Source organism: Lygodium microphyllum, chromosome 11, assembly GCF_053477565.2.
Source record: "Lygodium microphyllum isolate KBCC chromosome 11, Lygodium_microphyllum_v1.1.10, whole genome shotgun sequence".
NCBI lineage: Eukaryota > Viridiplantae > Streptophyta > Polypodiopsida > Schizaeales > Lygodiaceae > Lygodium > Lygodium microphyllum.
Genome location: NC_141145.1, coordinates 149,857,924 through 149,867,846, shown reverse-complemented (window position 1 = coordinate 149,867,846; position 9,923 = coordinate 149,857,924). Strand labels below are relative to the sequence as shown.

The window sequence follows — 9,923 nt, the reverse complement described above, 5'->3', positions numbered from 1 at the left end:
GGCTTATTAAAAGGAAGCCATGCAAGCATTGGCTTAGGTTTTTGCTCCTAGTGCTTTAGTTAGTATCACTTATTTCCTTAGGACAAAGGTCTTTGGAGCCCGTGACATTAGAAGAGAGCTTTCACAAGGTGGCAATGCAAAACTTCTCCATTTGTACGGGATGGCCAAACTATGGAAATGCATGTTCATTGTTTAGCAAAAGTGAAGGGCACACATCATATCCTAACCTTGGATGTATGTAGTTGAAAAGCAGTGAAGGAGCTCATGTAAGTGCATGAAACGAATTGAAACAAAGAAAATCTATGTCGCTGTCACAAGCGACGGAAATTTCAAGAGTGTACTTGGCGCCTTTAGAAAAGCCATGGCACCTCCATCACCACCTCGTGTGAGCTTTTGGTTCTGGTGGTTTGGAGTTGGTGTTAGGCTCTCAAGGGATACCCCTCTCTCTCTCTCTCTCTCTCTCTCTCTCTCTCTCTGAGGTGTCAAAAACCCCACCTCCTGTCTTTTTAATCTCAAACCTTATCCTAGAGGCGATTTCACAATAATACACTCGCTCCAGGTTAAAAGCGCCTTCAAAAATAGTAAAGAAATGAGTTCCACCCTGGGCACGTGGTGGCATCTGATTGGCGCGGCAAGTAAAGGCAAATAAAATTTGTCCAAAATTCCTTTGCTAAAGATCACGAATCACGATCTGCTCTCTCTGGGCTGGGACAGATGGTAGGCTCGTTAGGCTGCGATTTGATTTTCCGAAACGTCAGTAAAGGACGGTTGTACGACACCCGAAAAATCAGCAAAAGCAAAAGGACACACAATCGACTTGTGGCGTCAGATCAGAACCCGAGTACTCTTTGATTTCGATTTGGATTTGGATTTTGATTTTCTTTGTGGGGCAACATTATGATTGCAGCAATATTATGATTGCTGCTTATAGCATGTGTGTTTTGTACATAGCAGCGGAAGATTGGGTTCTTTCGGTTTCAATGGAAACGAGGAATCCAGAGTGATGGCAAAATGTCTGATCTCGCTGAATGTCTGTCTGTCTGTCTGTGTATGTGTTATTATTGACGCTTCTATCCCACAGATCAAGTGCTTGCAATTTGACAAAGATTTCTCAATTATATACTGTACAATTGAGTTAATCTCAGTGAAGAAAGGCCTTGCTCTTGCACTGTAATTTGGCCGAATTTTCTCATTTTTTGTAACCTGGCGCCCTTCCTTACCCTTTGCCATGGAGTGCTCTGATGTTGCTGCATGCCCACCATCCCTTGGCGTTGCCAGTAAAACAGAGTGCTTGGGGGACAATGATGCAGATGCACTCCCAGATGGGCTCCACGAAGACGACCTCACGATGAGTGACGACGAGATCGATGTCGATGAGCTTGAGAAACGCATGTGGCGCAACCGCATTCGATTGAAGAGGCTCAAGGAGCAGCAGCAGCAACAGAGATGGAAGGGCCAAGCCGGTGAGCCTAAACGACCGCGAGAGCAGTCGCAAGAGCAGGCGAGCAGAAAGAAGATGTCCCGGGCTCAAGACAGGATACTCAAGTACATGCTGAAGATGATGGGTGCTTGCAAGGCCCAGGCTTTTGTGTATGGAATTATTCCAGAGAAGGGGAAGCCTGTGAGTGGTGCATCTGATAACATCAAGGCGTGGTGGAAGGAGAAAGTTCGATTTGACAGGAATGGACCTGCAGCCATAGCCAAGTATCAGGCTGAGCTCGGCGCAGCACCAGTGGATGCCGAAGGAGGAAATGTTTGTACAGCCTCAGCTCCCCATGCCCTTCAAGAGCTTCAGGATACGACGTTAGGGTCCCTTTTATCAGCTCTCATGCAACACTGCAATCCCCCGCAGAGACGGTACCCCCTTGACAAGGGAATACCTCCTCCATGGTGGCCAACTGGAGATGAAGAATGGTGGCCCTCAATGGCGGGTCTGCAGAAGGGGCAGGGCTGTCCACCTTATAAGAAGCCCCATGATTTGAAGAAGGCCTGGAAAGTAGGGGTCCTTATTGCTGTCATTAAGCACATGTCTCCCAATTTTACCAAGATTCGCAAACTTGTCAGGCAGTCCAAATGCCTCCAGGACAGAATGACAGCAAAAGAGACTGCAACATGGATTGCTGTCTTGAATCAAGAAGAGACATTGGCACAGCAGCAGAAAAGTGAGCCAGGTGCAGTGATTAACAATGGTGGAGCATCAGGAGCTGCAAATTCAGGGGTTTTCTTGCTTATTGGTACCGGTGACTATGACATTAAAGGCCTTGATGATTTTCCCATTGTCACAGAATGCGGGGACCAAGAAAGTCAAGTCTATGATCCAGGTGTGATCACGGCTGTCAAGCAGGAAACCGATTTAGATGATGAAGTGCTTGCCCACAACCCAGACAAGGGCCTAACTTCACTTTATACTGCTTCAGGGGTCTCACTAGACAGCAGAAAGAGGAAGTCTTCTGAACATCTTGCAGGGTCTACAAATGTTGTATACACATGTGCTTATGAACACTGCCCTTTCTGGAAGAAGACTAATGGTTTCATTGACTGCTCTCTGCGAAATTTACATCAAATGGGATGCTCATACAGACAGGAACCAAAAGGATCGATCTTTCAAAGTCTGGAAGATTTCCAGGGCACTTTAAACTCGGTCGTTTTTGGGTGTTCTTCACACACATTTCCAAATTCTGAAACTGCTCCTCCTATTCAAAATGGATCCGAAACTGTAGCACAAAAGAACTCCATTTTACCAGTTGTGAGAGAGCAGAAACCAGTTTCTGATATAATCTTCGATGGGGATACACAGGACTGCGTTACCTCAGATATGGAAAATGCTGGCATCTCCATGGAGAATGAGCATATGGGGTTGGGAACAGGACTGGATCCTTATGAGGGGACTGCATCAAGAGTGTTGATGGAAGACAACCCGTTGCTTGGCCAGGGATTCATGATAAGCAACAATCAGAAGACCATCCATGCATGTCAAAGAGATGCTAGCAATTTGTCCACAAGCTTGCTAGAAAGTTTTGATTCAAGTAGCGCTGAGTTTGGCTTGGGATCCTATTATAGTCCTGATATGGATGGACTCGTCGACAGAGCTGTCGTTAGTCTTCCATTTGTGAATGACTCAATATGGTACTTTGGGGCATAGATCCAACAGCATTTGTCTAATCAGCACTGCTGGTGAACTGATATTGGGTATGGATTGCATTGCAGCAGTACACAAGTAGTTTTTTTTCATGCTTGTTTGGGAAGTCTAACATGGATTTGTGAAGCACGGTATAGCCAGAAATGTGAGGGTGCCCCCAATCTAACAACATCCAACATGTCAAGCCATAGTTTGTAATTGACCCTTATGGGTACACCTTGTATCATCTGAACTTGAGTTCTGCTGTACGACATCATCGGTAAGGATCTTAACAAACTGTTTGGTCTTGAAATTGTGTCTGACATTAACCTCATGATGATTATTGGGAAAGCGAGTGAAGGAAGTTCAATGATGGAGGCCTTGTTTTTAAAAGGCCAGCTTTCTTATTAGCTCTGTAGAAAAGCTAAATCTTCGGATTACCAGTGTGCCAGGCCAGGACTTTGCTTATTGTCTCCTCTAAATCAGACTATATCACACACCCTGCACCATGTTAACATCATGGTGTGCTCTCTCTTCATTGGCAATGCCACACTCTGCAACATTGATGGAATTGCGCGGTACCGAAGAATTGTTGTTCTTGTTTGAATGAGATTGATTTGTTCTGAACGCATATTGCACCCAGAAGCAAAGCATCTGTCATCAAATGACTAACATTGAGCACCCACTTAAAAAATAAACCATTTCTCAAATCATTCAAGTGAATGTGTCTCTTTCTTCCTCACAAGGCTGAAGTCAAATTTCATCTCATTTATGATAACATTGAAACTTTGGACTCACAGTTATGAACTTGTTTTTGCTCTTTGCTAATCATCTTGTGGTTATATGAGTACTTATTCCAATCTTTCTGTCATAAATCGATACATGCAGTCAAATCAATCGCAACAATCCACATCTACTTCATTCACTATAGCCATTCTTAGTCTCAGATCCATGATGGTACTTTCACCATGATTTAAGGTCAACCTCTCCTCTTAAGCCACCTTAAGTCTAATTAGCCACTAACTTTTCCCATTCGTGTACAGTCTAATTAGCCACTAAATTTCCCCATTTGTGTACAGTCTAATTAGCCACTAATTTTCCCCATTTGTGTACAACTCCTTTTTGTCTCTACCTTTAAAAACGACACTCATTCCATGTTCATCCAAGTATTCAGACTATCTAATTTGAGGGAATTTGTAAAATATGTAACACTGGCACTAATTTGGGGGTATCTGTAGAAATCTATAGCAGCATGGCACTCCGATAACCCAGCTTTACCTGTAATCACCATCATTCTACTCATGATATTAATCAGGATGATGATGCTCAAGTCAATTTGAGCCAGCGCAGCCTGCTCGTGATATTATTGATAGGAGGATGATGATGATGAAGAACAAAGTATGCTTGACAAAGACCGTGCCGAATAGCACAGCGGCCTTTGTGTGCATGATATGGAAATTCTGGCCATTAAAATTTTCCCAATTTTGTCAATTTTCCTCTTTTTTGATTAGTCAAAATGCCAAACACTCGCATTCACTATTATTTAAAAAGGCAAAAAGCTTGTCAAAACACACACTCTTCAAAAGCTTTCATAATAAAAATAGACAACACTTCCTGGCTAATCAATGAGCGAAATAAGCTCTCCTTTGCCTGTTACTAGCTAGCATTGTTTGCTGCTACATTGCTGGTATGTTTGTAACACCTTCTTAAACTTTCATAGTCTATGTTAGTTTCTAGCCGTCATTTTATACTCTCAATGGTCTCCATCCTTCGTTCCAGAAGCATAATGCCTCAATGAATGTCGAGCTCTCAGTTTCTCTTGTTATGTAGCCTCGATGAACGCCGTCTCATCCTATCTATTACACCATCTTGTCCTGTGTATTTTATTACTATTACCCTATATATTACTAGCGTTCCGCACGTGCGAAGCTTGTCCTTTGTATCGTACTCCGTTTTGTGGCAGCTTCCCTATCCCCAAGCGACAAGCGAAGTTGCCTAGCAATAGCTCAACAATCCATTTCTTATATTTTTTTATTTTATTTTATTTTATTATTTACTTTCTTTCTTTCTCTCTCCCTTCAAAATGTTGTGTATTTTTTTTTCTCTCTCTCCTTTTATTTTACCCCCTCTTCTCTCTTTTCCTTCTGCTTTCCTCTCTTTTTTTTTCTTCTTTTCTCTCTCTTTTCATTTTCTTTTTAAAATTTTTATTTTCTCTCTCTCTCTCTCTCTCTCCTCTCTTTTCCTTCTCTATTTTTATTCTCTCTCTTTTTAAATTTTATATTTCCTCTATTTACTTGTTTCCTCTCTCTCTCTCTCTTGCCCCTCCCTCCTCTCAATCTCTTAAAGCATGTAAATTTTATATTTTCCCTATATATAATTCTCTCTTTATGTTCATATTCTCTCTTCTTCTCCCCTCTCTCTCTCTCTAAAAATATTTAAATTTAAAAAAGACTTTTCTCTTTTCTATTTTTTCCCATCTCTCTTTTTCTTTTCCTATTTCTTCTTCTTCTCTCTCTCTCTCTCTCTCTCTCTCATCTCTTTTCCTTCTCTTTTTTTCTTTTTTTTCTTATTCTCTTTTTAGTTTTTTCTTTTCTATTTCTTTTAAATTTTATCTTTCCTCTCTATGTATTCAAATTCTCTTTCTTCTTATTTTCTCTCTCTCATTTTCTTCTCTCTGTCTCTCTCCCCCCTTTTCTTCTCCCCCTCTCCCCTCTCTTTTTCTTTTCTCTCTCTCTCTCTCTCTCTCTCTCTCTATTAATTAAAAAGTCTAATCTAAGAGAGAGAGAGAGAGAGAGAGAGAGAGAGAGAGAACCTAGGCCTTACACATGAGAGAGAGGGGGAGGGGGAGAAGGAAAATGTTTAATTAAAAAAAGACTATTCTCTTTCCTCTTTTCCCCCCCCCTCTCTCCATCTTTTTTTTATCATTCTTCTTCTTCTTCTTCTTCTCCTTCTCAAGGCCTAGGTTTTCTCTCTTCTTTTTCTTTTTCTTCTTCTCAAGGCCTAGGTTTTCTCTATCTTTCAAATTATATATTTTCTCTATGTCTCTCTATCTATGTCAAAAACTATATTAAAAAAGATTTAATTTAAAAATACTATTCTATTTTCTCTTTCTTCTTTTTATTTTTTTATGCTTCTTCTTCTTCTTCTTCTTATTCTTCTATCTCCCTCTCAAAGTGTGTAAAAAACTATGTAAAAAAAATTAAATTAAAAATATTTTAAAATATTTAATTAAAAAGTTTAAATTAAAAAGTCTAATTGAGAGAGAGAGAGAGAGAGAGAGAGAGAGAAAGAGAGAGAGAACCTAGGCCTTATAAATGAGAGAGGGGGGGGGGGGGGGGAGGGGGGAGGAATTTAATTAAAAAGGGGAAGGGAAAAAGAAAGAGAGAGATTATAAGTGAGAGAGAGGGGAGGGGGTTTTAATTTAGAAAAGGGAAGTGAGGGGGAAGAGAAAAGGAGAGATTACACATGAGAAAGAGGGGAGGGGAGGGGGTTTTAAGAATTTTTGGAAAAGGGGGTAGGTTCAGGAAGCCCTCTGGAGATTCGGGGCTTTTGAAACCTACAACAAAAATAATATAGTAGTAAGACTTATTATGCTATACCATAATGTTGAACTCGTCTCATCTTATGTATTGAGCATGCTATTAATGTAATGCTAAGTTCGTATCATCCCATGTGTCGACCACTCTATTAATGTACGCTATCAAATAAGTACATTATATTACATTAAGTTATATTAATTAATTAATTAATTAAAGTTTTCTAAGAAAAGAAAAACTATGGTTTTTAAAAAAATCACTAAAACCATATGTTACAAGTTAATATGATATACACAAATTTGAATTATCTTGGGCAATGGAATGTGCAAGTGTCATTGGTACACTAACAATGTGTTCAACTTGCAGAGTAGTCACAATACATCATCAAACTACTGCATCACAAACAAGTAATAGAAATATAGAACATTTGCAAGTTTCGACAGCTTTGTTAAGCACTATCCTCATTTTTGCCTCCCAACAATACACAATTGACATCATAGTAACAAAATGTGCACCATGTCATGCAAACACGAGTCGAAACAAGCACGTAGTGGCCCTATTGCCGTACTAAATTCATTATGCCGAACCGTTACAACTATGACTTCTAAGTATCATTGATGTCTCCATCTCAATCTCCAAAACAACAATGGCAGTCGCGAATGGAACATTGGGGCGACGATCGATTCTTGACAATCCCTTGGTCTCTTGGAATGATGCATTGCTTGCTCATCCATCACTAGACTTGACAACATCTACTATGGTTGATGTATTTGTGTTTAATATGATGCATAATTCACTTATCCAAAAATACATCATAATAGCAAAACATCCATATCCAAAGACAAGTCTTTGCATCCTTGATAAACAATCAATTGAAAGGATTTTAGAACTCTACTATCAAATATCCCCATTCAACCCAATGTTAGAAATAGAAAATAAAGTAGGTTATACTTTGCTTCAATAACATATTTGAGCCTAGCTGAAGAGAAGCATTTGAAAGGACTGATTAACATGAGTTTACATGCATCATCCTTCAGGATAACAATCGATTTCTACAAAGAATAACAACATTCAAAATAGATAGCTTACTTGCACGAATATCATCTTGGAGAACGTACTGTTCCGATTACTCTTTCCACTTGGCTGTGATGCATTCAATGGTAACATGTATCTCCATGAATACATTAAGATGTGCACATCAATGCTATTCTCTATCTATACCATGTATAAACCTTACATCCTAATCTGATACTAACTAAAACAAGCTATGTTGATTGCAAATAGTATAAGCAATATTTGCTTACAAAGACATATTGATAACTATAAGTGAGAAAACAAGAATATTTCCAATGAGAAAGTGGTCATGTATATACTCCACTATAGCATTCATGTATCAATACCAAGGTCCCTTTCTTGGCACCCATGTAACTTAAAGGATCTTATCATAATGGTAGATGTACGATGCATGCCTCACTTTTTCTTATGTTCAAGGTAGATGAAGTGACTAGCACAAGGTGGACTAAGATCAACGTATTGAAAGACATTGCAAACCAATTTAATCTAGAATTCTTGTAGAAAGATTGCCGTGTCGAGTGCACTATCCTATTTCACACTAGGTTCCATCTATTTTTAAGTCAATACATTGATGGAAAAGCCGCTTGTGTAAGACATGTCCAACATTTTTTAATTGGGTACAAGATTCAACGTAGGGACTCATTGCATACACATGTCATCCTATCGTTGCATGAGGTAGATATTAACAATACAACAAACGAGATTTCCATATCTATTCCATTGAATAATGATCAATGCAGTTTGACACAAAAACTAAGAGCTCTCCTCTTGAAAAAACAACTTTATAAGTGTCTTTATGCTTGCTATACAGTTAGTACTAGCAGCCATGGAAAATGCAAGTGCGGATTCCTATTTACAACACACAACAATCTAGAACCAATAGTAGACCTTTGAAACCCAATGGTACATCTACTACCATCCTGAAAATGTACGAATAAAAGTATCCTACTACTAATAGCAAGTACATGAGTAGCCGTAGCTAGACTATCCAGCCTCTCCACCACAGTCCACTACCAATTGAAGATATTGATGCATGCATAACAATACCCTGTATCATTGCAAGAGATGAATGAGAATTTCATCACAATAAGAAAAGCAGACACAATCATCTTTGACAAGATGTTGGTGTCGACATGAATAACATTTGATATAATAATATGTCAGATAGTCAGCATATGTGTCACTAAATTGATTGCTTATTACACAATCTCTATTTAATAAATTTATGTCAATAAATTAATGACACACTTTTATTTAAGTGTTGATGATGATCTAGCATGGTCATGATACCATTCAAAGAACAATTATTCTAGTGCATCACTTAATGGGGTGATCAGAGTAGTGTGACGGGGATATCTGGTACATACAGTATAAGTTATGAAGGGGTAAGAGAGTCGAGCATGTATCTCAGATCTTATAATAGTGGTATTAAAGCAGGTCTCTTTGCTTTTCTCAAAGTAAAGGCGATCCTTGCAAGAAGAAGGTAAAGATGGCAACTGATGAAGCACCTACAAGTGAGCAATTACAGGCTCAATTGACAGAGTATCGAAGCTCGTTGGAGATTCTCAAAGTACATCAATTGATTGACAACTTAAGGGCATGGGAAGAAGCTACTTACAAAGGACTGAATCCTCCAAAAAATGATGATATTGGAGGAAACACCATTGCACCAATTGATGGTGAAGATGTAAAGAACCCAATTGTTGAAAAGCTTCCTAGAAGGAAGAAGGACTCTCGGGTCAAGAAGAGTAAAAAGACCTCACCTTGAGTGAGGCTGATAAGGAGGGAGTCATCTTCCTCAACAACCAGCTACTCCCCTGATTACTCGAGTTCCTCCTCCTCATCATCAACTTCTAGTTTCTACTCTCTTGGTTCTAAGTCTCGTGAAATCCACAAACGGACAAAGAGGGACCATAAGAGGGGCAAGCTTAAGAAGACTAAGACTTTCAAGTCTGGGAATAAGGACATAAAGTTTGACTCTTACTCTGGTAAGAGAGATCATGCTAAGGCGTTACTCTTTGTCAGGCAATTTGAAGTTGCTTTTTCTGATGGTAATTTCTCAGAAAAGTCCAAGCTCAGGCATGTAGGCATGCACTTTATAGACACCGCTAGCAATTGGTGGTTGACTCTCATTTTGGAGGGAAGGAAACCTACGACTTGGGAAAAGTTCAAGAAGAAGTTTTATGCTTAGTTCT

The 9,923-nt window shown here is 39.5% G+C and overlaps 1 pseudogene; it reads left to right on the top strand.

Moving 5' to 3' along the window:
* The first annotated feature begins 696 nt into the window (after positions 1-696).
* On the top strand, positions 697-3,786 carry LOC148029518 (ETHYLENE INSENSITIVE 3-like 1 protein pseudogene; annotated as a pseudogene).
* The last annotated feature ends 6,137 nt before the right edge of the window (positions 3,787-9,923 follow it).